We start from the raw sequence: 18965 nt of genomic DNA, 5'->3' as shown, positions 1-18965 counted from the left end.
CCAGTGTCTCCATCTGCTGGCGGTATTAAATAAGCATTGCTGCACTGATGGCGTATGCATTAGACGAAAAAAAAGAAGAAAAAGAAGAATAATACGCCCAGAAAAGAGGCGAAAAGGAGAAAAACGTAAAAAAACGTGAAAAAAAAGTAAGAGGAAGAGAAGGGAAAAAAAGGTGGAAATGGGTTTAAAAGTGATTTCGGCGGAGAAATATATATATATATATATATATATATATATATATATATATATATACGCGCACACACACACATATATATAAACGTATTCTCCGTTGAGATATTGCAGCCGCTGCTGTGTCCAGGCCCAGGAGCCTTAGCACTGTGCTGTGATGTCACTCAATACCACTGACATCACTAGGTGTAAACAACATCTCTCCTTTGCTGTGTATGTGACTATGGAGCTGTTTGGTGATGTCGTCTATTATGGCCTTCATAGAAGCAACAGGAGATTGTTGCATCCATCTAGAACCCTCAGAACTACAGTGCTATGATGTCACTCACTTCCACAGGCCTTGCAGAGTGTAAACAACAACAACCCAGCTTTGTTGTGTATGTAACCATAGGGATTTGTGATGTCACCTAGAACCTTCACAGCAGCGACAGCTTTATGAGGAGCATCAGCACTGCTCTGCCTGAGCAGAACCATCACCGCCATAGGTTGTCAAATAACCCGGATTTAACCCACACAGGTAAGTCCAATGGGGTGCAGGCATGTCCTCTATGCTTACAGCTTCCCGTGGGTGTTGGTTTGATACCGTTTGGGGACAGCCAAGGAGGCATCTGCAGGCAACAAAGGTAGGTGTGTGCTTGTGTGTGTGTTTCCTATGCAGATCCTAAGCCCAGTGTCACATGCAAGTAGGAGGAGTAAGAAGGGTTCCTGGCAAATCCGGGTTATGGATTGCATTTAAAAAGGCCCCGTGGGAGTGCAATGGGCCCCTGTCTTGCTGCTTAGCAATAATGGTATGGGTTTAGGTTCTGCTGTGTGTACTGGTGGTTGACTGCCCCCCAGCCCAGAGTGTGCATGGAAAATTGTCTGGCAGCCTCCCTGACAGCAAGCAGTGATAGTGCCCATGAAGGGGACCTTGTTGGGCCCGCCCCTTTCACGGTTATCGCTTCTCGGCCTTTTGGCTAAGATCAAGTGTAGTATCTGTTCTTATCAGTTTAATATCTGATACGTCCCCTATCTGGGGACCATATATTAAATGGATTTTTGAGAACGGGGGCCGATTTCGAAGCTTGCTTCCGTCGCCCTATGCATTGACCCGATATGGCAGTATCTTCGGGTACAGTGCACCACCCCCTTACAGGGTTAAAAAGAAAGATTCCTACTTTCATTGCTACCTGCTTGCTGGCTAGCCAGCTAGCCAGCCCTGTGGGCCTTGCTGCTGCAGCCAAAAAACAAAAGGTGGTGCTGCTGCTGCTGCTTCTGCTGCTTCTGCTTGTGTCTGGCCGCTGTTGGAGCGTCCAGGCACAGGACTTCTGCTGCTGCTGACTAAATGGCCTCCTTAATTGGATCATTTGAGTAGCCAGCACACCTGTGCAGGTAGGGCATGACATGATAGGCAGCTGCCTTGATAGCGGGTGGGTGCTGAATGTTCCTAATTGACAAAATAAGATTAATGCTTATGAAGAAATATAAAATCTCATCCCTTCCCCAATATCGCGCCACACCCCTACCCCTTAATTCCCTGGTTGAACTTGATGGACATATGTCTTTTTTCGACCGTACTAACTATGTAACTATGTAACATAACATGGGGGGGGTCTCCTGGCTGTTCACACAGGTGTGTCATTGCTGTACATTGACCATGCATTGCTTCTGTGGTATTGCAAAGGCAAAGACAAATGCTTCCAGCCATCCATTGCACTAATGGATTGGTCATCAGCTGGCTGTCTATGTCCCGCATCAATATAGACCAAAGTACAGAGGGTTAGGCTATGCTATTGTGCACCTACCTGATGCATCAGAAGGTGCGAGGCCCTTGCTAAATTCTGTGCACAGACTTTGAGATCTATACTTTAGACTGTATCTAAACCTGCTCCAACATGGACTGACATTCTGGCCTACTTTCAGCCGATGCGACTTGTCTGTCGCTGAACAGTCGCTTTTTATGTATTCAGCACCTATGTATAATGTTGTAAAAATGCTCTAGAAGCTAAAGTCGCAGAAATGTCACACATATTTGGCCTGCAACTTTCTGTGCGACAAATTCAGACAGGAAAAATCAGTATAAATCCTTAGAAAATTATCCCCCAGTGTCTCCATCTGCTGGCGGTATTGAATAAGCATTGCTGCACTGATGGGGTATGCATTAGACGAAAAAAAAGAAGAAAAAGAAGAATAATACGCCCAGAAAAGAGGCGAAAAGGAGAAAAACGTAAAAAAACGTGAAAAAAAAGTAAGAGGAAGAGAAGGGAAAAAAAGGTGGAAATGGGTTTAAAAGTGATTTCGGCGGAGAAATATATATATATATATATATATATATATATATATATATATACGCGCACACACACACATATATATAAACGTATTCTCCGTTGAGATATTGCAGCCGCTGCTGTGTCCAGGCCCAGGAGCCTTAGCACTGTGCTGTGATGTCACTCAATACCACTGACATCACTAGGTGTAAACAACATCTCTCCTTTGCTGTGTATGTGACTATGGAGCTGTTTGGTGATGTCGTCTATTATGGCCTTCATAGAAGCAACAGGAGATTGTTGCATCCATCTAGAACCCTCAGAACTACAGTGCTATGATGTCACTCACTTCCACAGGCCTTGCAGAGTGTAAACAACAACAACCCAGCTTTGTTGTGTATGTAACCATAGGGATTTGTGATGTCACCTAGAACCTTCACAGCAGCGACAGCTTTATGAGGAGCATCAGCACTGCTCTGCCTGAGCAGAACCATCACCGCCATAGGTTGTCAAATAACCCGGATTTAACCCACACAGGTAAGTCCAATGGGGTGCAGGCATGTCCTCTATGCTTACAGCTTCCCGTGGGTGTTGGTTTGATACCGTTTGGGGACAGCCAAGGAGGCATCTGCAGGCAACAAAGGTAGGTGTGTGCTTGTGTGTGTGTTTCCTATGCAGATCCTAAGCCCAGTGTCACATGCAAGTAGGAGGAGTAAGAAGGGTTCCTGGCAAATCCGGGTTATGGATTGCATTTAAAAAGGCCCCGTGGGAGTGCAATGGGCCCCTGTCTTGCTGCTTAGCAATAATGGTATGGGTTTAGGTTCTGCTGTGTGTACTGGTGGTTGACTGCCCCCCAGCCCAGAGTGTGCATGGAAAATTGTCTGGCAGCCTCCCTGACAGCAAGCAGTGATAGTGCCCATGAAGGGGACCTTGTTGGGCCCGCCCCTTTCACGGTTATCGCTTCTCGGCCTTTTGGCTAATATCAAGTGTAGTATCTGTTCTTATCAGTTTAATATCTGATACGTCCCCTATCTGGGGACCATATATTAAATGGATTTTTGAGAACGGGGGCCGATTTCGAAGCTTGCTTCCGTCGCCCTATGCATTGACCCGATATGGCAGTATCTTCGGGTACAGTGCACCACCCCCTTACAGGGTTAAAAAGAAAGATTCCTACTTTCATTGCTACCTGCTTGCTGGCTAGCCAGCTAGCCAGCCCTGTGGGCCTTGCTGCTGCAGCCAAAAAACAAAAGGTGGTGCTGCTGCTGCTGCTTCTGCTGCTTCTGCTTGTGTCTGGCCGCTGTTGGAGCGTCCAGGCACAGGACTTCTGCTGCTGCTGACTAAATGGCCTCCTTAATTGGATCATTTGAGTAGCCAGCACACCTGTGCAGGTAGGGCATGACATGATAGGCAGCTGCCTTGATAGCGGGTGGGTGCTGAATGTTCCTAATTGACAAAATAAGATTAATGCTTATGAAGAAATATAAAATCTCATCCCTTCCCCAATATCGCGCCACACCCCTACCCCTTAATTCCCTGGTTGAACTTGATGGACATATGTCTTTTTTCGACCGTACTAACTATGTAACTATGTAACATAACATGGGGGGGGGGGGGGGGGGGGGTCTCCTGGCTGTTCACACAGGTGTGTCATTGCTGTACATTGACCATGCATTGCTTCTGTGGTATTGCAAAGGCAAAGACAAATGCTTCCAGCCATCCATTGCACTAATGGATTGGTCATCAGCTGGCTGTCTATGTCCCGCATCAATATAGACCAAAGTACAGAGGGTTAGGCTATGCTATTGTGCACCTACCTGATGCATCAGAAGGTGCGAGGCCCTTGCTAAATTCTGTGCACAGACTTTGAGATCTATACTTTAGACTGTATCTAAACCTGCTCCAACATGGACTGACATTCTGGCCTACTTTCAGCCGATGCGACTTGTCTGTCGCTGAACAGTCGCTTTTTATGTATTCAGCACCTATGTATAATGTTGTAAAAATGCTCTAGAAGCTAAAGTCGCAGAAATGTCACACATATTTGGCCTGCAACTTTCTGTGCGACAAATTCAGACAGGAAAAATCAGTATAAATCCTTAGAAAATTATCCCCCAGTGTCTCCATCTGCTGGCGGTATTGAATAAGCATTGCTGCACTGATGGGGTATGCATTAGACGAAAAAAAAGAAGAAAAAGAAGAATAATACGCCCAGAAAAGAGGCGAAAAGGAGAAAAACGTAAAAAAACGTGAAAAAAAAGTAAGAGGAAGAGAAGGGAAAAAAAGGTGGAAATGGGTTTAAAAGTGATTTCGGCGGAGAAATATATATATATATATATATATATATATATATATATATATATACGCGCACACACACACATATATATAAACGTATTCTCCGTTGAGATATTGCAGCCGCTGCTGTGTCCAGGCCCAGGAGCCTTAGCACTGTGCTGTGATGTCACTCAATACCACTGACATCACTAGGTGTAAACAACATCTCTCCTTTGCTGTGTATGTGACTATGGAGCTGTTTGGTGATGTCGTCTATTATGGCCTTCATAGAAGCAACAGGAGATTGTTGCATCCATCTAGAACCCTCAGAACTACAGTGCTATGATGTCACTCACTTCCACAGGCCTTGCAGAGTGTAAACAACAACAACCCAGCTTTGTTGTGTATGTAACCATAGGGATTTGTGATGTCACCTAGAACCTTCACAGCAGCGACAGCTTTATGAGGAGCATCAGCACTGCTCTGCCTGAGCAGAACCATCACCGCCATAGGTTGTCAAATAACCCGGATTTAACCCACACAGGTAAGTCCAATGGGGTGCAGGCATGTCCTCTATGCTTACAGCTTCCCGTGGGTGTTGGTTTGATACCGTTTGGGGACAGCCAAGGAGGCATCTGCAGGCAACAAAGGTAGGTGTGTGCTTGTGTGTGTGTTTCCTATGCAGATCCTAAGCCCAGTGTCACATGCAAGTAGGAGGAGTAAGAAGGGTTCCTGGCAAATCCGGGTTATGGATTGCATTTAAAAAGGCCCCGTGGGAGTGCAATGGGCCCCTGTCTTGCTGCTTAGCAATAATGGTATGGGTTTAGGTTCTGCTGTGTGTACTGGTGGTTGACTGCCCCCCAGCCCAGAGTGTGCATGGAAAATTGTCTGGCAGCCTCCCTGACAGCAAGCAGTGATAGTGCCCATGAAGGGGACCTTGTTGGGCCCGCCCCTTTCACGGTTATCGCTTCTCGGCCTTTTGGCTAAGATCAAGTGTAGTATCTGTTCTTATCAGTTTAATATCTGATACGTCCCCTATCTGGGGACCATATATTAAATGGATTTTTGAGAACGGGGGCCGATTTCGAAGCTTGCTTCCGTCGCCCTATGCATTGACCCGATATGGCAGTATCTTCGGGTACAGTGCACCACCCCCTTACAGGGTTAAAAAGAAAGATTCCTACTTTCATTGCTACCTGCTTGCTGGCTAGCCAGCTAGCCAGCCCTGTGGGCCTTGCTGCTGCAGCCAAAAAACAAAAGGTGGTGCTGCTGCTGCTGCTTCTGCTGCTTCTGCTTGTGTCTGGCCGCTGTTGGAGCGTCCAGGCACAGGACTTCTGCTGCTGCTGACTAAATGGCCTCCTTAATTGGATCATTTGAGTAGCCAGCACACCTGTGCAGGTAGGGCATGACATGATAGGCAGCTGCCTTGATAGCGGGTGGGTGCTGAATGTTCCTAATTGACAAAATAAGATTAATGCTTATGAAGAAATATAAAATCTCATCCCTTCCCCAATATCGCGCCACACCCCTACCCCTTAATTCCCTGGTTGAACTTGATGGACATATGTCTTTTTTCGACCGTACTAACTATGTAACTATGTAACATAACATGGGGGGGGGGGGGGGGGGGTCTCCTGGCTGTTCACACAGGTGTGTCATTGCTGTACATTGACCATGCATTGCTTCTGTGGTATTGCAAAGGCAAAGACAAATGCTTCCAGACATCCATTGCACTAATGGATTGGTCATCAGCTGGCTGTCTATGTCCCGCATCAATATAGACCAAAGTACAGAGGGTTAGGCTATGCTATTGTGCACCTACCTGATGCATCAGAAGGTGCGAGGCCCTTGCTAAATTCTGTGCACAGACTTTGAGATCTATACTTTAGACTGTATCTAAACCTGCTCCAACATGGACTGACATTCTGGCCTACTTTCAGCCGATGCGACTTGTCTGTCGCTGAACAGTCGCTTTTTATGTATTCAGCACCTATGTATAATGTTGTAAAAATGCTCTAGAAGCTAAAGTCGCAGAAATGTCACACATATTTGGCCTGCAACTTTCTGTGCGACAAATTCAGACAGGAAAAATCAGTATAAATCCTTAGAAAATTATCCCCCAGTGTCTCCATCTGCTGGCGGTATTAAATAAGCATTGCTGCACTGATGGCGTATGCATTAGACGAAAAAAAAGAAGAAAAAGAAGAATAATACGCCCAGAAAAGAGGCGAAAAGGAGAAAAACGTAAAAAAACGTGAAAAAAAAGTAAGAGGAAGAGAAGGGAAAAAAAGGTGGAAATGGGTTTAAAAGTGATTTCGGCGGAGAAATATATATATATATATATATATATATATATATATATATATATATATATATATACGCGCACACACACACATATATATAAACGTATTCTCCGTTGAGATATTGCAGCCGCTGCTGTGTCCAGGCCCAGGAGCCTTAGCACTGTGCTGTGATGTCACTCAATACCACTGACATCACTAGGTGTAAACAACATCTCTCCTTTGCTGTGTATGTGACTATGGAGCTGTTTGGTGATGTCGTCTATTATGGCCTTCATAGAAGCAACAGGAGATTGTTGCATCCATCTAGAACCCTCAGAACTACAGTGCTATGATGTCACTCACTTCCACAGGCCTTGCAGAGTGTAAACAACAACAACCCAGCTTTGTTGTGTATGTAACCATAGGGATTTGTGATGTCACCTAGAACCTTCACAGCAGCGACAGCTTTATGAGGAGCATCAGCACTGCTCTGCCTGAGCAGAACCATCACCGCCATAGGTTGTCAAATAACCCGGATTTAACCCACACAGGTAAGTCCAATGGGGTGCAGGCATGTCCTCTATGCTTACAGCTTCCCGTGGGTGTTGGTTTGATACCGTTTGGGGACAGCCAAGGAGGCATCTGCAGGCAACAAAGGTAGGTGTGTGCTTGTGTGTGTGTTTCCTATGCAGATCCTAAGCCCAGTGTCACATGCAAGTAGGAGGAGTAAGAAGGGTTCCTGGCAAATCCGGGTTATGGATTGCATTTAAAAAGGCCCCGTGGGAGTGCAATGGGCCCCTGTCTTGCTGCTTAGCAATAATGGTATGGGTTTAGGTTCTGCTGTGTGTACTGGTGGTTGACTGCCCCCCAGCCCAGAGTGTGCATGGAAAATTGTCTGGCAGCCTCCCTGACAGCAAGCAGTGATAGTGCCCATGAAGGGGACCTTGTTGGGCCCGCCCCTTTCACGGTTATCGCTTCTCGGCCTTTTGGCTAAGATCAAGTGTAGTATCTGTTCTTATCAGTTTAATATCTGATACGTCCCCTATCTGGGGACCATATATTAAATGGATTTTTGAGAACGGGGGCCGATTTCGAAGCTTGCTTCCGTCGCCCTATGCATTGACCCGATATGGCAGTATCTTCGGGTACAGTGCACCACCCCCTTACAGGGTTAAAAAGAAAGATTCCTACTTTCATTGCTACCTGCTTGCTGGCTAGCCAGCTAGCCAGCCCTGTGGGCCTTGCTGCTGCAGCCAAAAAACAAAAGGTGGTGCTGCTGCTGCTGCTTCTGCTGCTTCTGCTTGTGTCTGGCCGCTGTTGGAGCGTCCAGGCACAGGACTTCTGCTGCTGCTGACTAAATGGCCTCCTTAATTGGATCATTTGAGTAGCCAGCACACCTGTGCAGGTAGGGCATGACATGATAGGCAGCTGCCTTGATAGCGGGTGGGTGCTGAATGTTCCTAATTGACAAAATAAGATTAATGCTTATGAAGAAATATAAAATCTCATCCCTTCCCCAATATCGCGCCACACCCCTACCCCTTAATTCCCTGGTTGAACTTGATGGACATATGTCTTTTTTCGACCGTACTAACTATGTAACTATGTAACATAACATGGGGGGGGGGGGGGGGGGGGGGGTCTCCTGGCTGTTCACACAGGTGTGTCATTGCTGTACATTGACCATGCATTGCTTCTGTGGTATTGCAAAGGCAAAGCCAAATGCTTCCAGCCATCCATTGCACTAATGGATTGGTCATCAGCTGGCTGTCTATGTCCCGCATCAATATAGACCAAAGTACAGAGGGTTAGGCTATGCTATTGTGCACCTACCTGATGCATCAGAAGGTGCGAGGCCCTTGCTAAATTCTGTGCACAGACTTTGAGATCTATACTTTAGACTGTATCTAAACCTGCTCCAACATGGACTGACATTCTGGCCTACTTTCAGCCGATGCGACTTGTCTGTCGCTGAACAGTCGCTTTTTATGTATTCAGCACCTATGTATAATGTTGTAAAAATTCTCTAGAAGCTAAAGTCGCAGAAATGTCACACATATTTGGCCTGCAACTTTCTGTGCGACAAATTCAGACAGGAAAAATCAGTATAAATCCTTAGAAAATTATCCCCCAGTGTCTCCATCTGCTGGCGGTATTGAATAAGCATTGCTGCACTGATGGGGTATGCATTAGACGAAAAAAAAGAAGAAAAAGAAGAATAATACGCCCAGAAAAGAGGCGAAAAGGAGAAAAACGTAAAAAAACGTGAAAAAAAAGTAAGAGGAAGAGAAGGGAATAAAAGGTGGAAATGGGTTTAAAAGTGATTTCGGCGGAGAAATATATATATATATATATATATATATATATATATATACGCGCACACACACACATATATATAAACGTATTCTCCGTTGAGATATTGCAGCCGCTGCTGTGTCCAGGCCCAGGAGCCTTAGCACTGTGCTGTGATGTCACTCAATACCACTGACATCACTAGGTGTAAACAACATCTCTCCTTTGCTGTGTATGTGACTATGGAGCTGTTTGGTGATGTCGTCTATTATGGCCTTCATAGAAGCAACAGGAGATTGTTGCATCCATCTAGAACCCTCAGAACTACAGTGCTATGATGTCACTCACTTCCACAGGCCTTGCAGAGTGTAAACAACAACAACCCAGCTTTGTTGTGTATGTAACCATAGGGATTTGTGATGTCACCTAGAACCTTCACAGCAGCGACAGCTTTATCAGGAGCATCAGCACTGCTCTGCCTGAGCAGAACCATCACCGCCATAGGTTGTCAAATAACCCGGATTTAACCCACACAGGTAAGTCCAATGGGGTGCAGGCATGTCCTCTATGCTTACAGCTTCCCGTGGGTGTTGGTTTGATACCGTTTGGGGACAGCCAAGGAGGCATCTGCAGGCAACAAAGGTAGGTGTGTGCTTGTGTGTGTGTTTCCTATGCAGATCCTAAGCCCAGTGTCACATGCAAGTAGGAGGAGTAAGAAGGGTTCCTGGCAAATCCGGGTTATGGATTGCATTTAAAAAGGCCCCGTGGGAGTGCAATGGGCCCCTGTCTTGCTGCTTAGCAATAATGGTATGGGTTTAGGTTCTGCTGTGTGTACTGGTGGTTGACTGCCCCCCAGCCCAGAGTGTGCATGGAAAATTGTCTGGCAGCCTCCCTGACAGCAAGCAGTGATAGTGCCCATGAAGGGGACCTTGTTGGGCCCGCCCCTTTCACGGTTATCGCTTCTCGGCCTTTTGGCTAAGATCAAGTGTAGTATCTGTTCTTATCAGTTTAATATCTGATACGTCCCCTATCTGGGGACCATATATTAAATGGATTTTTGAGAACGGGGGCCGATTTCGAAGCTTGCTTCCGTCGCCCTATGCATTGACCCGATATGGCAGTATCTTCGGGTACAGTGCACCACCCCCTTACAGGGTTAAAAAGAAAGATTCCTACTTTCATTGCTACCTGCTTGCTGGCTAGCCAGCTAGCCAGCCCTGTGGGCCTTGCTGCTGCAGCCAAAAAACAAAAGGTGGTGCTGCTGCTGCTGCTTCTGCTGCTTCTGCTTGTGTCTGGCCGCTGTTGGAGCGTCCAGGCACAGGACTTCTGCTGCTGCTGACTAAATGGCCTCCTTAATTGGATCATTTGAGTAGCCAGCACACCTGTGCAGGTAGGGCATGACATGATAGGCAGCTGCCTTGATAGCGGGTGGGTGCTGAATGTTCCTAATTGACAAAATAAGATTAATGCTTATGAAGAAATATAAAATCTCATCCCTTCCCCAATATCGCGCCACACCCCTACCCCTTAATTCCCTGGTTGAACTTGATGGACATATGTCTTTTTTCGACCGTACTAACTATGTAACTATGTAACATAACATGGGGGGGGGGGGGGGGGGGGTCTCCTGGCTGTTCACACAGGTGTGTCATTGCTGTACATTGACCATGCATTGCTTCTGTGGTATTGCAAAGGCAAAGACAAATGCTTCCAGCCATCCATTGCACTAATGGATTGGTCATCAGCTGGCTGTCTATGTCCCGCATCAATATAGACCAAAGTACAGAGGGTTAGGCTATGCTATTGTGCACCTACCTGATGCATCAGAAGGTGCGAGGCCCTTGCTAAATTCTGTGCACAGACTTTGAGATCTATACTTTAGACTGTATCTAAACCTGCTCCAACATGGACTGACATTCTGGCCTACTTTCAGCCGATGCGACTTGTCTGTCGCTGAACAGTCGCTTTTTATGTATTCAGCACCTATGTATAATGTTGTAAAAATGCTCTAGAAGCTAAAGTCGCAGAAATGTCACACATATTTGGCCTGCAACTTTCTGTGCGACAAATTCAGACAGGAAAAATCAGTATAAATCCTTAGAAAATTATCCCCCAGTGTCTCCATCTGCTGGCGGTATTGAATAAGCATTGCTGCACTGATGGGGTATGCATTAGACGAAAAAAAAGAAGAAAAAGAAGAATAATACGCCCAGAAAAGAGGCGAAAAGGAGAAAAACGTAAAAAAACGTGAAAAAAAAGTAAGAGGAAGAGAAGGGAAAAAAAGGTGGAAATGGGTTTAAAAGTGATTTCGGCGGAGAATATATATATATATATATATATATATATATATATATATATATATATATACGCGCACACACACACATATATATAAACGTATTCTCCGTTGAGATATTGCAGCCGCTGCTGTGTCCAGGCCCAGGAGCCTTAGCACTGTGCTGTGATGTCACTCAATACCACTGACATCACTAGGTGTAAACAACATCTCTCCTTTGCTGTGTATGTGACTATGGAGCTGTTTGGTGATGTCGTCTATTATGGCCTTCATAGAAGCAACAGGAGATTGTTGCATCCATCTAGAACCCTCAGAACTACAGTGCTATGATGTCACTCACTTCCACAGGCCTTGCAGAGTGTAAACAACAACAACCCAGCTTTGTTGTGTATGTAACCATAGGGATTTGTGATGTCACCTAGAACCTTCACAGCAGCGACAGCTTTATGAGGAGCATCAGCACTGCTCTGCCTGAGCAGAACCATCACCGCCATAGGTTGTCAAATAACCCGGATTTAACCCACACAGGTAAGTCCAATGGGGTACAGGCATGTCCTCTATGCTTACAGCTTCCCGTGGGTGTTGGTGTTTGATACCGTTTGGGGACAGCCAAGGAGGCATCTGCAGGCAACAAAGGTAGGTGTGTGCTTGTGTGTGTGTTTCCTATGCAGATCCTAAGCCCAGTGTCACATGCAAGTAGGAGGAGTAAGAAGGGTTCCTGGCAAATCCGGGTTATGGATTGCATTTAAAAAGGCCCCGTGGGAGTGCAATGGGCCCCTGTCTTGCTGCTTAGCAATAATGGTATGGGTTTAGGTTCTGCTGTGTGTACTGGTGGTTGACTGCCCCCCAGCCCAGAGTGTGCATGGAAAATTGTCTGGCAGCCTCCCTGACAGCAAGCAGTGATAGTGCCCATGAAGGGGACCTTGTTGGGCCCGCCCCTTTCACGGTTATCGCTTCTCGGCCTTTTGGCTAAGATCAAGTGTAGTATCTGTTCTTATCAGTTTAATATCTGATACGTCCCCTATCTGGGGACCATATATTAAATGGATTTTTGAGAACGGGGGCCGATTTCGAAGCTTGCTTCCGTCGCCCTATGCATTGACCCGATATGGCAGTATCTTCGGGTACAGTGCACCACCCCCTTACAGGGTTAAAAAGAAAGATTCCTACTTTCATTGCTACCTGCTTGCTGGCTAGCCAGCTAGCCAGCCCTGTGGGCCTTGCTGCTGCAGCCAAAAAACAAAAGGTGGTGCTGCTGCTGCTGCTTCTGCTGCTTCTGCTTGTGTCTGGCCGCTGTTGGAGCGTCCAGGCACAGGACTTCTGCTGCTGCTGACTAAATGGCCTCCTTAATTGGATCATTTGAGTAGCCAGCACACCTGTGCAGGTAGGGCATGACATGATAGGCAGCTGCCTTGATAGCGGGTGGGTGCTGAATGTTCCTAATTGACAAAATAAGATTAATGCTTATGAAGAAATATAAAATCTCATCCCTTCCCCAATATCGCGCCACACCCCTACCCCTTAATTCCCTGGTTGAACTTGATGGACATATGTCTTTTTTCGACCGTACTAACTATGTAACTATGTAACATAACATGGGGGGGGGGGGGGGGGGGGTCTCCTGGCTGTTCACACAGGTGTGTCATTGCTGTACATTGACCATGCATTGCTTCTGTGGTATTGCAAAGGCAAAGACAAATGCTTCCAGCCATCCATTGCACTAATGGATTGGTCATCAGCTGGCTGTCTATGTCCCGCATCAATATAGACCAAAGTACAGAGGGTTAGGCTATGCTATTGTGCACCTACCTGATGCATCAGAAGGTGCGAGGCCCTTGCTAAATTCTGTGCACAGACTTTGAGATCTATACTTTAGACTGTATCTAAACCTGCTCCAACATGGACTGACATTCTGGCCTACTTTCAGCCGATGCGACTTGTCTGTCGCTGAACAGTCGCTTTTTATGTATTCAGCACCTATGTATAATGTTGTAAAAATGCTCTAAGAAGCTAAAGTCGCAGAAATGTCACACATATTTGGCCTGCAACTTTCTGTGCGACAAATTCAGACAGGAAAAATCAGTATAAATCCTTAGAAAATTATCCCCCAGTGTCTCCATCTGCTGGCGGTATTGAATAAGCATTGCTGCACTGATGGGGTATGCATTAGACGAAAAAAAAGAAGAAAAAGAAGAATAATACGCCCAGAAAAGAGGCGAAAAGGAGAAAAACGTAAAAAAACGTGAAAAAAAAGTAAGAGGAAGAGAAGGGAAAAAAAGGTGGAAATGGGTTTAAAAGTGATTTCGGCGGAGAATATATATATATATATATATATATATATATATATATATATATATATATATATACGCGCACACACACACATATATATAAACGTATTCTCCGTTGAGATATTGCAGCCGCTGCTGTGTCCAGGCCCAGGAGCCTTAGCACTGTGCTGTGATGTCACTCAATACCACTGACATCACTAGGTGTAAACAACATCTCTCCTTTGCTGTGTATGTGACTATGGAGCTGTTTGGTGATGTCGTCTATTATGGCCTTCATAGAAGCAACAGGAGATTGTTGCATCCATCTAGAACCCTCAGAACTACAGTGCTATGATGTCACTCACTTCCACAGGCCTTGCAGAGTGTAAACAACAACAACCCAGCTTTGTTGTGTATGTAACCATAGGGATTTGTGATGTCACCTAGAACCTTCACAGCAGCGACAGCTTTATGAGGAGCATCAGCACTGCTCTGCCTGAGCAGAACCATCACCGCCATAGGTTGTCAAATAACCCGGATTTAACCCACACAGGTAAGTCCAATGGGGTGCAGGCATGTCCTCTATGCTTACAGCTTCCCGTGGGTGTTGGTTTGATACCGTTTGGGGACAGCCAAGGAGGCATCTGCAGGCAACAAAGGTAGGTGTGTGCTTGTGTGTGTGTTTCCTATGCAGATCCTAAGCCCAGTGTCACATGCAAGTAGGAGGAGTAAGAAGGGTTCCTGGCAAATCCGGGTTATGGATTGCATTTAAAAAGGCCCCGTGGGAGTGCAATGGGCCCCTGTCTTGCTGCTTAGCAATAATGGTATGGGTTTAGGTTCTGCTGTGTGTACTGGTGGTTGACTGCCCCCCAGCCCAGAGTGTGCATGGAAAATTGTCTGGCAGCCTCCCTGACAGCAAGCAGTGATAGTGCCCATGAAGGGGACCTTGTTGGGCCCGCCCCTTTCACGGTTATCGCTTCTCGGCCTTTTGGCTAAGATCAAGTGTAGTATCTGTTCTTATCAGTTTAATATCTGATACGTCCCCTATCTGGGGACCATATATTAAATGGATTTTTGAGAACGGGGGCCGATTTCGAAGCTTGCTTCCGTCGCCCTATGCATTGACCCGATATGGCAGTATCTTCGGGTACAGTGCACCACCCCCTTACAGGGTTAAAAAGAAAGATTCCTACTTTCATTGCTACCTGCTTGCTGGCTAGCCAGCTAGCCAGCCCTGTGGGCCTTGCTGCTGCAGCCAAAAAACAAAAGGTGGTGCTGCTGCTGCTGCTTCTGCTGCTTCTGCTTGTGTCTGGCCGCTGTTGGAGCGTCCAGGCACAGGACTTCTGCTGCTGCTGACTAAATGGCCTCCTTAATTGGATCATTTGAGTAGCCAGCACACCTGTGCAGGTAGGGCATGACATGATAGGCAGCTGCCTTGATAGCGGGTGGGTGCTGAATGTTCCTAATTGACAAAATAAGATTAATGCTTATGAAGAAATATAAAATCTCATCCCTTCCCCAATATCGCGCCACACCCCTACCCCTTAATTCCCTGGTTGAACTTGATGGACATATGTCTTTTTTCGACCGTACTAACTATGTAACTATGTAACATAACATGGGGGGGGGGGGTCTCCTGGCTGTTCACACAGGTGTGTCATTGCTGTACATTGACCATGCATTGCTTCTGTGGTATTGCAAAGGCAAAGACAAATGCTTCCAGCCATCCATTGCACTAATGGATTGGTCATCAGCTGGCTGTCTATGTCCCGCATCAATATAGACCAAAGTACAGAGGGTTAGGCTATGCTATTGTGCACCTACCTGATGCATCAGAAGGTGCGAGGCCCTTGCTAAATTCTGTGCACAGACTTTGAGATCTATACTTTAGACTGTATCTAAACCTGCTCCAACATGGACTGACATTCTGGCCTACTTTCAGCCGATGCGACTTGTCTGTCGCTGAACAGTCGCTTTTTATGTATTCAGCACCTATGTATAATGTTGTAAAAATGCTCTAGAAGCTAAAGTCGCAGAAATGTCACACATATTTGGCCTGCAACTTTCTGTGCGACAAATTCAGACAGGAAAAATCAGTATAAATCCTTAGAAAATTATCCCCCAGTGTCTCCATCTGCTGGCGGTATTGAATAAGCATTGCTGCACTGATGGGGTATGCATTAGACGGAAAAAAAGAAGAAAAAGAAGAATAATACGCCCAGAAAAGAGGCGAAAAGGAGAAAAACGTAAAAAAACGTGAAAAAAAAGTAAGAGGAAGAGAAGGGAAAAAAAGGTGGAAATGGGTTTAAAAGTGATTTCGGCGGAGAAATATATATATATATATATATATATATATATATATATATATATACGCGCACACACACACATATATATAAACGTATTCTCCGTTGAGATATTGCAGCCGCTGCTGTGTCCAGGCCCAGGAGCCTTAGCACTGTGCTGTGATGTCACTCAATACCACTGACATCACTAGGTGTAAACAACATCTCTCCTTTGCTGTGTATGTGACTATGGAGCTGTTTGGTGATGTCGTCTATTATGGCCTTCATAGAAGCAACAGGAGATTGTTGCATCCATCTAGAACCCTCAGAACTACAGTGCTATGATGTCACTCACTTCCACAGGCCTTGCAGAGTGTAAACAACAACAACCCAGCTTTGTTGTGTATGTAACCATAGGGATTTGTGATGTCACCTAGAACCTTCACAGCAGCGACAGCTTTATGAGGAGCATCAGCACTGCTCTGCCTGAGCAGAACCATCACCGCCATAGGTTGTCAAATAACCCGGATTTAACCCACACAGGTAAGTCCAATGGGGTGCAGGCATGTCCTCTATGCTTACAGCTTCCCGTGGGTGTTGGTTTGATACCGTTTGGGGACAGCCAAGGAGGCATCTGCAGGCAACAAAGGTAGGTGTGTGCTTGTGTGTGTGTTTCCTATGCAGATCCTAAGCCCAGTGTCACATGCAAGTAGGAGGAGTAAGAAGGGTTCCTGGCAAATCCGGGTTATGGATTGCATTTAAAAAGGCCCCGTGGGAGTGCAATGGGCCCCTGTCTTGCTGCTTAGCAATAATGGTATGGGTTTAGGTTCTGCTGTGTGTACTGGTGGTTGACTGCCCCCCAGCCCAGAGTGTGCATGGAAAATTGTCTGGCAGCCTCCCTGACAGCAAGCAGTGATAGTGCCCATGAAGGGGACCTTGTTGGGCCCGCCCCTTTCACGGTTATCGCTTCTCGGCCTTTTGGCTAAGATCAAGTGTAGTATCTGTTCTTATCAGTTTAATATCTGATACGTCCCCTATCTGGGGACCATATATTAAATGGATTTTTGAGAACGGGGGCCGATTTCGAAGCTTGCTTCCGTCGCCCTATGCATTGACCCGATATGGCAGTATCTTCGGGTACAGTGCACCACCCCCTTACAGGGTTAAAAAGAAAGATTCCTACTTTCATTGCTACCTGCTTGCTGGCTAGCCAGCTAGCCAGCCCTGTGGGCCTTGCTGCTGCAGCCAAAAAACAAAAGGTGGTGCTGCTGCTGCTGCTTCTGCTTCTGCTGCTTCTGCTTGTGTCTGGCCGCTGTTGGAGCGTCCAGGCACAGGACTTCTGCTGCTGCTGACTAAATGGCCTCCTTAATTGGATCATTTGAGTAGCCAGCACACCTGTGCAGGTAGGGCATGACATGATAGGCAGCTGCCTTGATAGCGGGTGGGTGCTGAATGTTCCTAATTGACAAAATAAGATTAATGCTTATGAAGAAATATAAAATCTCATCCCTTCCCCAATATCGCGCCACACCCCTACCCCTTAATTCCCTGGTTGAACTTGATGGACATATGTCTTTTTTCGACCGTACTAACTATGTAACTATGTAACATAACATGGGGGGGGGGGGGGGGGGGGTCTCCTGGCTGTTCACACAGGTGTGTCATTGCTGTACATTGACCATGCATTGCTTCTGTGGTATTGCAAAGGCAAAGACAAATGCTTCCAGCCATCCATTGCACTAATGGATTGGTCATCAGCTGGCTGTCTATGTCCCGCATCAATATAGACCAAAGTACAGAGGGTTAGGCTATGCTATTGTGCACCTACCTGATGCATCAGAAGGTGCGAGGCCCTTGCTAAATTCTGTGCACAGACTTTGAGATCTATACTTTAGACTGTATCTAAACCTGCTCCAACATGGACTGACATTCTGGCCTACTTTCAGCCGATGCGACTTGTCTGTCGCTGAACAGTCGCTTTTTATGTATTCAGCACCTATGTATAATGTTGTAAAAATGCTCTAGAAGCTAAAGTCGCAGAAATGTCACACATATTTGGCCTGCAACTTTCTGTGCGACAAATTCAGACAGGAAAAATCAGTATAAATCCTTAGAAAATTATCCCCCAGTGTCTCCATCTGCTGGCGGTATTGAATAAGCATTGCTGCACTGATGGGGTATGCATTAGACGAAAAAAAAGAAGAAAAAGAAGAATAATACGCCCAGAAAAGAGGCGAAAAGGAGAAAAACGTAAAAAAACGTGAAAAAAAAGTAAGAGGAAGAGAAGGGAAAAAAAGGTGGAAATGGGTTTAAAAGTGATTTCGGCGGAGAAATATATATATATATATATATATATATATATATATATATATATATACGCGCACACACACACATATATATAAACGTATTCTCCGTTGAGATATTGCAGCCGCTGCTGTGTCCAGGCCCAGGAGCCTTAGCACTGTGCTGTGATGTCACTCAATACCACTGACATCACTAGGTGTAAACAACATCTCTCCTTTGCTGTGTATGTGACTATGGAGCTGTTTGGTGATGTCGTCTATTATGGCCTTCATAGAAGCAACAGGAGATTGTTGCATCCATCTAGAACCCTCAGAACTACAGTGCTATGATGTCACTCACTTCCACAGGCCTTGCAGAGTGTAAACAACAACAACCCAGCTTTGTTGTGTATGTAACCATAGGGATTTGTGATGTCACCTAGAACCTTCACAGCAGCGACAGCTTTATGAGGAGCATCAGCACTGCTCTGCCTGAGCAGAACCATCACCGCCATAGGTTGTCAAATAACCCGGATTTAACCCACACAGGTAAGTCCA

At 45.9% G+C, this 18965-nt stretch overlaps 8 non-coding genes across 8 annotated transcripts; all 8 read left to right on the top strand.

The window, feature by feature from the left end:
• The first annotated feature begins 1125 nt into the window (after positions 1 to 1125).
• On the top strand, positions 1126 to 1316 carry LOC130342143 (U2 spliceosomal RNA). The gene has a single exon (XR_008881854.1). It is a non-coding gene; the product is annotated as a U2 spliceosomal RNA (small nuclear RNA).
• Positions 1317 to 3391: 2075 nt separating this feature from the next.
• LOC130342089 (U2 spliceosomal RNA) lies at positions 3392 to 3582 on the top strand. Its single transcript, XR_008881810.1, has one exon. It is a non-coding gene; the product is annotated as a U2 spliceosomal RNA (small nuclear RNA).
• Positions 3583 to 5672: 2090 nt separating this feature from the next.
• Positions 5673 to 5863, top strand: LOC130342140 (U2 spliceosomal RNA). Its single transcript, XR_008881852.1, has one exon. It is a non-coding gene; the product is annotated as a U2 spliceosomal RNA (small nuclear RNA).
• A 2098-nt stretch (positions 5864 to 7961) lies between these two features.
• On the top strand, positions 7962 to 8152 carry LOC130342139 (U2 spliceosomal RNA). The gene has a single exon (XR_008881851.1). It is a non-coding gene; the product is annotated as a U2 spliceosomal RNA (small nuclear RNA).
• Positions 8153 to 10238: 2086 nt separating this feature from the next.
• On the top strand, positions 10239 to 10429 carry LOC130342138 (U2 spliceosomal RNA). Its single transcript, XR_008881850.1, has one exon. It is a non-coding gene; the product is annotated as a U2 spliceosomal RNA (small nuclear RNA).
• Positions 10430 to 12525: 2096 nt separating this feature from the next.
• Positions 12526 to 12716, top strand: LOC130342137 (U2 spliceosomal RNA). The gene has a single exon (XR_008881849.1). It is a non-coding gene; the product is annotated as a U2 spliceosomal RNA (small nuclear RNA).
• Positions 12717 to 14815: 2099 nt separating this feature from the next.
• On the top strand, positions 14816 to 15006 carry LOC130342136 (U2 spliceosomal RNA). Its single transcript, XR_008881848.1, has one exon. It is a non-coding gene; the product is annotated as a U2 spliceosomal RNA (small nuclear RNA).
• A 2081-nt stretch (positions 15007 to 17087) lies between these two features.
• On the top strand, positions 17088 to 17278 carry LOC130342135 (U2 spliceosomal RNA). The gene has a single exon (XR_008881847.1). It is a non-coding gene; the product is annotated as a U2 spliceosomal RNA (small nuclear RNA).
• Positions 17279 to 18965: the final 1687 nt, after the last annotated feature.

This window comes from Hyla sarda, unplaced genomic scaffold (genome assembly GCF_029499605.1).
Source record: "Hyla sarda isolate aHylSar1 unplaced genomic scaffold, aHylSar1.hap1 scaffold_636, whole genome shotgun sequence".
NCBI lineage: Eukaryota > Metazoa > Chordata > Amphibia > Anura > Hylidae > Hyla > Hyla sarda.
The sequence above is the reverse complement of the archived record's forward strand: the minus strand, read 5'-3'. Positions and strand labels throughout refer to the sequence as shown.